Consider the following 10,626-nt stretch of genomic DNA (forward strand, 5'->3'; position numbering starts at 1 on the left):
GCTCCTGGTGGTTCTGTATTTCTGGATTCCAGAGGCAACAGCACCCCATGAACAAATCCCCCCACAGACATAGAGATATACAGAAAATTAAAACTAAAAACAATTAATTATAATAATCAAAACAGTCTCATTTTCATTTTTAGAGCTAAGCAATAAAAGTAACTACTAAAACTTATTAAGCCTCATTAAATTAAAGTTAATAAACATGTAAACCTTTGACCTTATGAAATTATTTCAAATAGGAGATCTATCGACTCAGTCAGTGAGTATAATGTAATGTTTGGAAAATTTGTTATAACAAAGTAATTAATAAGGAATAAATGTAAATCATCACTAAAATGTTCAGTATTTATTGACTTAATATTCTTTAACATAATTCATATTTTATTGTAGATACATACTTAATATTTGTAGTCATAGATTATGCTCTTCATGTTACCTTTTTGGTTATGACTATTAATGCCATTTCAAAATGAGCAGTTTGTAGGAATAACATGGTTGATTCATGATTAAGGACACACTACTTACATTAGGACAATCAAGGATTTGTTTGACATATTTCACAATGTAAAACATTTGGAAATTCTTCCTCCTGCTATAAACCTGAGAACAAACTGAGATTTGTGTTTTATTGTTTTAATTATAATTATATATTATATATAAGAAAATTACCATTTGACCAAAATGGATACTAACAGATGAATGGCAAAATAAATATTGCAGGTACTATTTCCTTATTGATGGGATGTCTCAAGATCCCAGAACATCTCTTAAACCACAGGTTATGCCAAACTTATATATGAATTTTCCCATTGTATGGTTATAGTAGTTTAACATAAAAATTAGGTACACAATTTGCACAATGGAATACTTCTCAGTTATTAAAAACAAGAAAATCATAAAATTTGCAGGCAAGTGGTGAGAACTAGAAAAGATCATCTTGAGTGAGGTATCCCAGAAGCAGAAAGACACATATGGTATATACTTACTCGTAAGTGGATATTATCTATATAATATAGGATAAACATACTAAAATCTACACTCCTAAAGAAGCTAAACAATAAGAAAGACCCTAGTGAAGGTGCTCAATCCTCATTCAGAAAGACTAATGCTATAGATATCGGAAGTAGGAGAAAACAGGAAACAGGACAGGAGCCTACCACAGAGGGTCTCTGAAAGACTACTATTGATCGAAGTATCAGAGCAGAGACTGAGACACATAGCCAAACGTTGGGCAGAGTGCAGGTTATCTTATGAAAGAAGGGGGAGATAGAAAGACCTGGAAGAGACAGGAGCCTGACCTGAGCCCTGGGGCCCCTGAAGTGAATGCTACCCTAACCAAGAATAATGCATGGGAAGGACCTAAAACCTCTGCTCAGATGTAGCCCATAGACTTAGTCTCCAAATGGGGACTCAAGTAGAAGGAGAAGGAGTATTCTCTGGCATGAACTCAGTGTCAGGCTCTCTTATAACTTTTCCCTGGGGTTGCAGCCTTGCCAGGTCACAGAAGAATACAATGCAAACAGTCCTGATGAGACCTGATAGTCTAGGGTCAAATAGAAGGGAAGGAAGACCTCCCCTATCAGTGGATTAGGGGAGGGGCAGGAAGGGAGGATGGCATTGGAAGGAGATGAGAGAGGGTGCCAAAGCTTGGATACAAATTGAATAAATTGTAATATAAATGACAATAAAAATAGGAACGTGAATTAATAACAAAATTAATAAGTGCGTCAATAGTAACTATAGGAAATAATCAAGTTATGTAGTCTTTTTCAATGGATCATAGACTTTTATAGTTACCTTTAGAAGAGCACTCTATTACTTCTATTTGGCATATTCAAATTGCCAACATCCCTACTTATTCACTTTTGGACTATGGTTAAGTACAATACAGGATAATTGCTGACAAGGACTTTGATACCATGGGAGTCAAACTGATTGTTGAGACAATTACTAAATGCTCCTAGGCAGGTTTATGCACTGCACTGAAGCAGGAGATTGCTGGGTAATGGCTGTTTCATGCCCTTAGGGAACAAATCAAGTTCATATAAAATTTCATTATTTCCTTAAAAATATAAATCAAGAAATTAGCAAAGAGGAAAACAGTAAAATGAGCAGAAAGTAAGATAATTTAGTGTTGTGTACTTAGCAACAACTCTGTTAATATAATGGGATCTAACTAAAATGCTCACAGTAGCCAAATGGATAGAAAAGCTACCTATACGTGCAGCTGTAGCCTGTACAGAAGAATCTCATTTTAGTCTTAGGAACAAATACTGATTAATATGAAATAATTAGTATTTTTCACTCATGGAAACAAAAATGAAGATAGGAGTAGTTGTAACAATAGATGACAAAACAAGCTTCAATCAGACACAAGAAAATAAAACACAAAGAAGAAAAGTGTAAAAATCAAGTGGTAAATTTTTGAGGAGAAACAAAACTTTCAAATGCATGCACCTAGTATGAGAATGACTAATTTATATCATACAGTTCCAAACATCAAAAGAGAAGAAATGGGCGTAAATATAACAACAGCTGTAATTTTAATAATCCAATTATAAAAATCACTTTAGATTCAGAAAGAATAGTAAAATATTCAACTTCATTAACATTTAAGTTCAAAAATATCAAATATTCTCTAACAGTAAGAAAACAAATCTTGTGAAGAAGACTGATGTTGTCTGGCATATTTCTTTTTAACTTTTTATTGGCTTCTTGTGAATTCCACATTATACACCCCAGACCCACTCTTTTCTCCCTCCCAACATACCCACCCTCACCTCATCCATGAAACCTCCCCACCATCAGAGAAAAAAATAAATAAAAGCTCCTTGTGGAAGCTGTAGTGTGTTTCAATGTGCCCCAAAGTATTCCCTATTGTCCACACTTCTTTGCCTTAAAATGTTTATTGTAAAGGCTAATCGATCTGGTATAAGGCTTCCTGTTTCTGTTACTCCATCCAGACAGACCTCCCTGGGACCTCTCTCAAATATCCTGTTACAGCAGGTGCGTGGCAGGCTCAGCTCTCTTGCTCTCATGACCCACTTGGGCCAGCTCTCCTGCCTGCCACTGTAGGCAAAGGCAAAAGAGAGGGGAGGAGGTCACTCCTCTTGCAACACCACCACATTGCAGATGGGAGGCAGGGCCAGCCTTACACACTCACTCCAAAATCCCACATCCAAGGCCAGCTCTACTGTGCCGCACAAGTGAGGTGCAGGGCTTGCTCTCTGGAGTGCTACAGCAGGAGTAGCAAGAACAGCCCTCCTGCCTACTGTAGGCGCCAAGGGGTGAGAGGGGGGCATCTCTCTGTCTGTCTCCCATGTCACCATATGGCAGACAAATGGCGGAGCCTGCTCTCCTGTGCTCACCCATTTGAGGCGAGCTCAACAGTGCTGATAGGGTCAGCTCTCCTGCTCTCATGATTCCAGCACCAGCTCTCCAAAGATGCTCAGGTGAAGGATGGAGTCAGTTCTGCACAGCCTTTAGAAATCAACATGACCCCAGGTGGCAACCCAAGTCAGAAACAGAAGTTCCTTTGAGGGTAACACATCCTGTTGCTTGCAGGACCGCCACTGAGCCAGATGAGGCCCCCTGAGTCTCCAGTTCTGCCTCTCTTTGCTGTATCACATTCTTCTGTTTCTCTTTCTCTTCCATGTCTCCACCACTTACTCATTCCTCCTAGTGCTGCCTGGGGTCTCTAACTAGCTGGGGTCCTCTCAGGAGACTCTCAGGAGTGCTATGCCCTGTTCACACATCATGGCACCAGGCAGGAGTCACCTCAAATCTGGTCTGCTCTTCCTTGCCCTAGGCTTGCACAGTTCTGAACTGGTGACTGGTGTTCATCTCAGGCTAGTGCCCTGTCCAGTCCACATGAGTTTTCCCGATCGTCTTGGGCTCTCCCTTGCCTATTTGAGAGGCCCCTTGTGAGGGTCATCTGCTGCAGGCTCACTCCTGCCTTGCTTCCAGTCCTGGGAGCACATCAGGGCCTGTTGGTGCCGGAATGCTGGTGGTCTCAGACTAGCTCCATGTTGGTGTCCCCTGGCACCAGACTGGTGGTGGTCCCAAGTTTGTTTTCCTTTTCTTGTGTGTGTGTGTGTGTGTTTTGGGGGGTGTGTTAGGATACTAATCTTTCAGGTGTTTACAGGTCAGAACTCTAATGCAGACATAGCCTATCTCTTCTCTGCCACCTACTGATACACATGTGTCACAGCAGCCACATCTGCAATGCCTCTAGGGGCAAGGTCTGGCATTTTTAAATAAAATGAAACCATAATGGTACCACAATGGTTTCATTTGATGAAAAAAAAAAAATATATATATATATATCATATATCATATATGTGTGTGTGTTAAATTTAGAGCCTGTGATTGTAATTAACAACCAAGAATCAAAGGAGAAATGAAAGAGAAACTTTAAAACAAATGGGATTTCAAGTAAAGAAAAATGGAAACACAGCTTACCCAGAACTGTGATGCATTTGCATTTCTGAAGAACATTCACAACAAATTCTCTACAAACAAAACTATTGTTAGTAAACAATTTCATGTTATACCACATAACCTAGAAAATAAGTGGGAAAACTAAACCAAAAGTTAATAAAGGGGAGATAATTATCCCTGGAAATTAATTGAAATAAAAGTCAGGGAAGTAATAGGTTAGCTTGCCAAAAATCAAAGTTACAGAGTTCTCTCAAGATTGAAAAAAACAAAAACAAACAAACAAACAAAAAAAACTGCTACTGTGTATCAAGCTCAGTGTAGAAGCTCTGCCTTGCATATTCAAAGTCCTAAGTTCACTTATCAGAAAACAAAGATTAATTAAATTTAATAAGAACAAGCACAAGGGTGAATATAAAACAGAAATTAAAAAAAAAATATGTGACAACCACAGTTGAAGAAATACTAATAACCAGGAGAGGATGGACTCCTAAGCAACCACCCTGCCAGAAAAGGAAACTCTTCTTATGAAAGTACTACCTACAAACCTGAAAAACAAAGGGGAATGTTTTACAGACCTGCAATTAGTACAGTGAATTAGTCAAATGTTTCTCAGTATAAAATCCCAGTCTCCGGTAGGTTTAAGGCTAAATTATACTGAACTTTACATACTAAGTTTTCTGATGACCTGGTTAATTTTCGTTGTCTGTTTTTGTTTGTTTGGTGCAAGCTAGAATATTCAGGGAAGAAGGAACTCAAATAAAAATGCAATTGCCATCCAAGTCCTGTAGCCAATCTGTGGAACATTTTCTCAATTGATGATTGAAGTGGACTGGCCCAGTGTGCTGCTGTGGGCAGTGCCATCACTGGGCAGGTGTTAAGGGGTCCTATACAAATACAGCCTGAAAAAAAAAATCATGGAGTGCAGCCAGTAAGCAGTACTATTTCATGGCCTTTGCTTCAGTTCTTGCTTCCAGGTTCCTACCTTGAGTTGATACGCTGACTTCCCTTTCAAAGGACTGTAAGATGAAAACTTACCCAAATAAACTTTTCTTCCTATGCTGCTTTTGGGCAGAATGTTTACTAGTGATAGGACACAAACTAAGATGACACTCGAAACCTGAAAAAGGGGGAAGAAGGGGGAAATGATGATAATTGTTTTTAGCAGCGCCTGAAGAGAAATTTTAATTCAGAAACAGCTTCTCTGGAAAGGAGGCACATACAAAGAACTTATAGGAATATGCGATCTGGCTGGAATGGAGACACTCTGCATTACAATATGATTTGGCTGGGATCCAGACACACCCTTAGTTCATGTACACCTGTAACGAAGAAAATTATAGTTTAATGATGTTTATTTAGTGTTTCTTGAATGAATACACTCATTCATGTTGAACTATTTTTATACATATGCAATATTATTAGAAGTATTAAGTAGTTATTAAGTTTTGAGATGCACATTTAAAAAATACAATAATTCCATGGTGAAAAACAAAACTTTTCTATACATTCTTCACTCCTTTTTTATCCCTTTGATTGCTGGTAATATATGAGAAATATTTCTCTTTCCTAAAAGAAGAGGCAAGGACTCTGTTGAGCAGACATCATCAGACAACAAACATGTTCATGCTTTGATCATACCCTGATATAGTAAGAGACAACTGCAGATCTTACAACTCTAGATCTAAGAAAAATAAATTTATTCTGCTTTAAAAGTACCTAAGCTTGGCAGTTTGTTTCAGAAATAAAAATTGGCAATGATACTTCATGCTTTAAATGGCTAATACATCCACATTTTAAGAAATGTAAGTCAACTGCAAGGAAATGATTAAACTAAGTAAAAATCAGCTAAAGGCTTGAGTACTTACTGCCTTAAAATTGTTCAAATAATGTCAATATAAAGTGATATTTATCATTACTGATAATTAGAAAATGAAGAATAAGCAAAGCAAGGAAAAACATCTCTCACCTGTCAGTGATTATTACCACACAGACAAAACACAAGCTGGGAAGATTGCAGAAAAGGACTTCTCATGCATAGTTAGTGGAGATTAAATCTACACAGTCATTAAAGAAAAGACTCAAGAGAACACATGGGATATTACTACCATTAGCTACCAGCCGAAAGGTCTGAGGAATGTCAAATATTATGCAAACTGTAGTCCAGAAATCTCACTGGAATATATTCAGAAATACTGAGAGTCAGTTGTCATTAAGTTTCTTCAAAAATTCAAAATGAATACAAGTATTTAAAATGTGAGCCATTTTTATATTCCTGTCATACATCAAAACACAAATGCAGAGTCCCGTCTTCACAGCAGAATCTATGGGTTTGAAAGCGTCGAAAGGTGAAGTGTAACATGACTCATAACATGAGTCCCTGAATTGGAAAAACGTACGCTTGATATGTACACAGATCTCTACATACACATACACATTTGATCAGCATAATCTATTATTGACTAGGAGACAGTGATGACAATATTTAAAAAAAATAGTTTATGATTAATCAAACAGAATCCAATCTCATTCTGTGTAGATCTAATTTGGGTGCAGTTATTTAGGGACCAGGGGTGATTATGTGTTCAATAGCTGAATTTAGTTTGTTTGACAACAATGGAGGTAAATTTCTGGTTTACAAACACATTCTTAAAATGTGGGAATGGAAGAATGTTATCAATGAATACATTGTTCTCTTAAATGTTTTCAATTCTCCAACTTAGAAAAACTCCCTACCTGCTTTTGGCATATTCAGAAAAATAATTAAATTCAAACTGAGAGCATGAGTGTTGATGATGGATTACTTCTTCTCCAAGATTTTGCTTTTCTTGGACATGTTCCAAACTGGATAATAACTAGGAAGGAGCCATTTTTGGAATAAATTTATTAGGAGGAGATAAATATTTATTAATCATGCAATTTATAATTTTGAGAGACTAAATACATTTTATAGTAAACTGTTACAACTTAAACGCAAAATAATGTTTATTTTAGTTATTTGTTCCATAATTCAATATGAGAGTAATAATTTGGAGTATATTAGTTGATATTTGGTATTATGTGTTGTCAGTAATTGCATGATAAACTGCTTATAAGTAACAGTGGATAACAAGCTTTTAAATTTCATGTGAATCATTAAACACAGTTACTTTGTACATTTCATGAGTAATTTAGTTTTCTAAAGTTTTTATGACTTCATATAAATTGAATTTCTTGCATGTAACATTAGTAGAAAATCACTGCTGTTTTCTGTAATCTAATAATATATTGTAGAGATAGTTCCCTTCCTCAAGTAATGTGAAATTGACTGTTTCTGAAACAAAGTACAATTATACTTTATTTTACTCATATTTTCATACACAAATGTCTATGAATAAATTGTAACATATCCATACTCTGTGACTCAAACAGTGAAGGTTTTCTTGAATGCAATATAGATGTCTATATTTGTCTGTTTTTCACAGATAGTAATATAATTTTGTAACATATTTCAGTTTTAAAATGTTAAATTAATTCTGCCAACTTGAAAGAAAAATGTAGGAAAATTGATACTGATGATATTTCTTGTTCTACAATTTAATTTTGTAATAACTTATGAGCTTACATGCATAATATTTGACATTTCACATAGAATATTGTATTCATTTTATATCAGAAGGTTATAATAATATTTTTGTATTCTTGAAAAATTTGAATACTGGTTAGCATCTACCTGGTGTTGGTAGTAATTTATATTAACATTTAAACTGGATGTTTATGTTTAACCCTTGTAATTTCTTTTGGAGCTCTGTATACATAACTATTTTTCAGATAAGAAAACTTGGGCTTAAAGAAGTTAAATACAATTAATTAAAATTAATACAAGAAGGTACCCAGTGGTAGGGGGACAGAGGTTTCCTTTTAGTTTTGATGTGAAGTCTTCACTCTTAGTAGCCATGTACTGTAAAAAGTAAAGCCACAATAATAATGATAATTATTATTTACTACAAGAATTTAGAAGAGCAATCTGCAAAGGAAATGGATGAATTCTACAGAAAATAATGGACATGATCAGTCCAAAAGTTTTGAGACACTGATTACTGTCAATCACCATATGAATTCACTTGGCCAATATTTAAGACATAATGCCCAGACCACCATGTATTTTACTAATTCTTGATATTATCAGATTTCTGACAGAGAGTGGCTTAATTGTGCCCAGACTCCTGGTAATTAATACAGTAAGATTGCTCTCTATGTGCTGTTTCAGTGGGTACCAGTTTGGAATGGGTAATAGTTTATATTGAAATGGGCTAAGTGTCTTAAGTTTGCTATTGCTGTGATGTGACACAATGACTAAAGTTTCTTGAGGAGTAAAGACCTCATTTAGCTCATGCTTCCATACCATTGTCCATCATAGAAGGAAGTCAGCACAGGAACTAAGATGGGGCAGAGACTTGGAGGTAGGAGCTGATGCAGAGACAATGAAGGTGTGCTGCTTACTAGCTTGGTCTTCATTACTTGTTCAACCTGCTTTCTTACGGAACCCAAGACCACTGGCCCAGGGATGGCACAGCACCAACAATGGGCTGATCCTTCCACTATCAGTCATTAATTAAGACAAATTCCTTACTAATAAAGCTACTATGAACATAGATATACAGGTATTCTTGTGATGGAGTAGAATGTCTTTGATGGATATGCCCAGGAGTCCTATAGCTTGGTCATTTCTCAAATTTCTGAGAAACCAATATATTCATTTTCAAAGTGGCTGTACAAGTTTGCACTCCCACCAGCAATGGAGGAGTGCTCTCCTTGTTCCGCATTCTTGCCAGCATGAATTGCCACTTTTTGTGATTTTTTTCTTTTTTTGTTGTTGTTTTTTTTGTTTTTTGTTTTGTTTTATCTTAACTATTATGACAGGTTTAAGATGAAAACTCAAAGCTATTTTGATTTGTATTTTCCTGGCGGCTAAGGATACTCAACATTTCTTCAGGTGTTTCTCAGTTATTTGAAATTCCTCTGTTAAAAATTCTCTGTTTAGATTGGTACCCCATTTTGAAAATTAGCGTACTTAGTTTGCTGATGTCTACTTTCTTGAGTTTTTTATATATTTTGTATATTAGCCCTTTGTTAGATATGGAGTACATGAAGATGTTTTTTCCATTCTGTGGGCTGCCATTTTGTCCTATTGATGGTGTCCTTTGACTTCTGGAAGTTTTTCAGTTTCATGAGGCCCCATTAAATAATTGTTGTTCTTAGTTCCTGCACTATTGATGTTCTGTTCAGGAAGTTGTCTTTTTGTGTCAATGTGTTCAAGACTATTCTCCACTTTCTCTTCGATCAGGTACACTGTATCTGGTTTCATGTTGAGGTCTTTGATACCTTTGAACTTCAGTTTTGTGCTGGGTGATAGGTATGTGTCTATTTCCATTCTTCTACATACTGAGATCCAGTTAGGCCAGCACCACTTGCTGAAGATGCTTTCTTTTTTTCATTCTATATTTCTGACTTCTTTATTAATAATAACCAGAAGCTGTGTACAACCTAGCTGTCCCTTAAATGAAGAATGGGTAACAAAAATGTAGTATATTTACACTATGGATCATTATGCAGCTGTAAAAAAACAGTGCATCGTGAAATTTGCAGGCAAATTGGTAGAACTATTAAAAAATCGTCTTGAGTGAGTTTATTCAGGCACAGAAAGAAAAACATGGTATGTACTCCCTTATAACTGGATATAAGATGTGAAGTAGAAGATAACCGTGCTGGACACAACAGACCCAGAGAGGATAAATAACAAGGAAGATATAGAGGTTACAATAGTATCTCCCTGGGAAAGGGAAATAGAATAAATTTCACAGGTGGACTCGTGCAGAGAGGAGATGGAAATAGAAGGGAACAGATGCGGGGAGTAAGGAAAGATACTAGGACAAATGACTGGAATTAGGAGGCATTTGGGGTGCGAGGTAGGAACCTAATACAATGGAAACTATGGAATCCCTCTCAAAGACCCCCAGAAATGAGGAAGACATTTAGTTCTTTATATATACTGGATATTAGTCCTCTGTCAGATATAGGGTTGGTGAAGATCCTTTCCCAATCTGTAGGCTGTTGTTATGTTCTAACGACAGTGTCTTTTGCTTTACAGATGCTTTTCAGTTTCACAAGGACCCATTTATGAATTTTTGAGCTTAGAACCTGTGC

General features: G+C 36.3%; 1 non-coding gene across 1 annotated transcript; it reads right to left on the reverse strand.

Annotated features, from left to right (window-relative positions):
- Positions 1-4,113: 4,113 nt before the first annotated feature.
- On the reverse strand, positions 4,114-4,244 carry LOC129679069 (small nucleolar RNA SNORA17). The gene has a single exon (XR_008720495.1). It is a non-coding gene; the product is annotated as a small nucleolar RNA SNORA17 (small nucleolar RNA).
- Positions 4,245-10,626: the final 6,382 nt, after the last annotated feature.

The sequence above is a fragment of the Psammomys obesus genome, unplaced genomic scaffold (assembly GCF_907164565.1).
Source record: "Psammomys obesus unplaced genomic scaffold, mPsaObe1.curated_primary_1811, whole genome shotgun sequence".
NCBI lineage: Eukaryota > Metazoa > Chordata > Mammalia > Rodentia > Muridae > Psammomys > Psammomys obesus.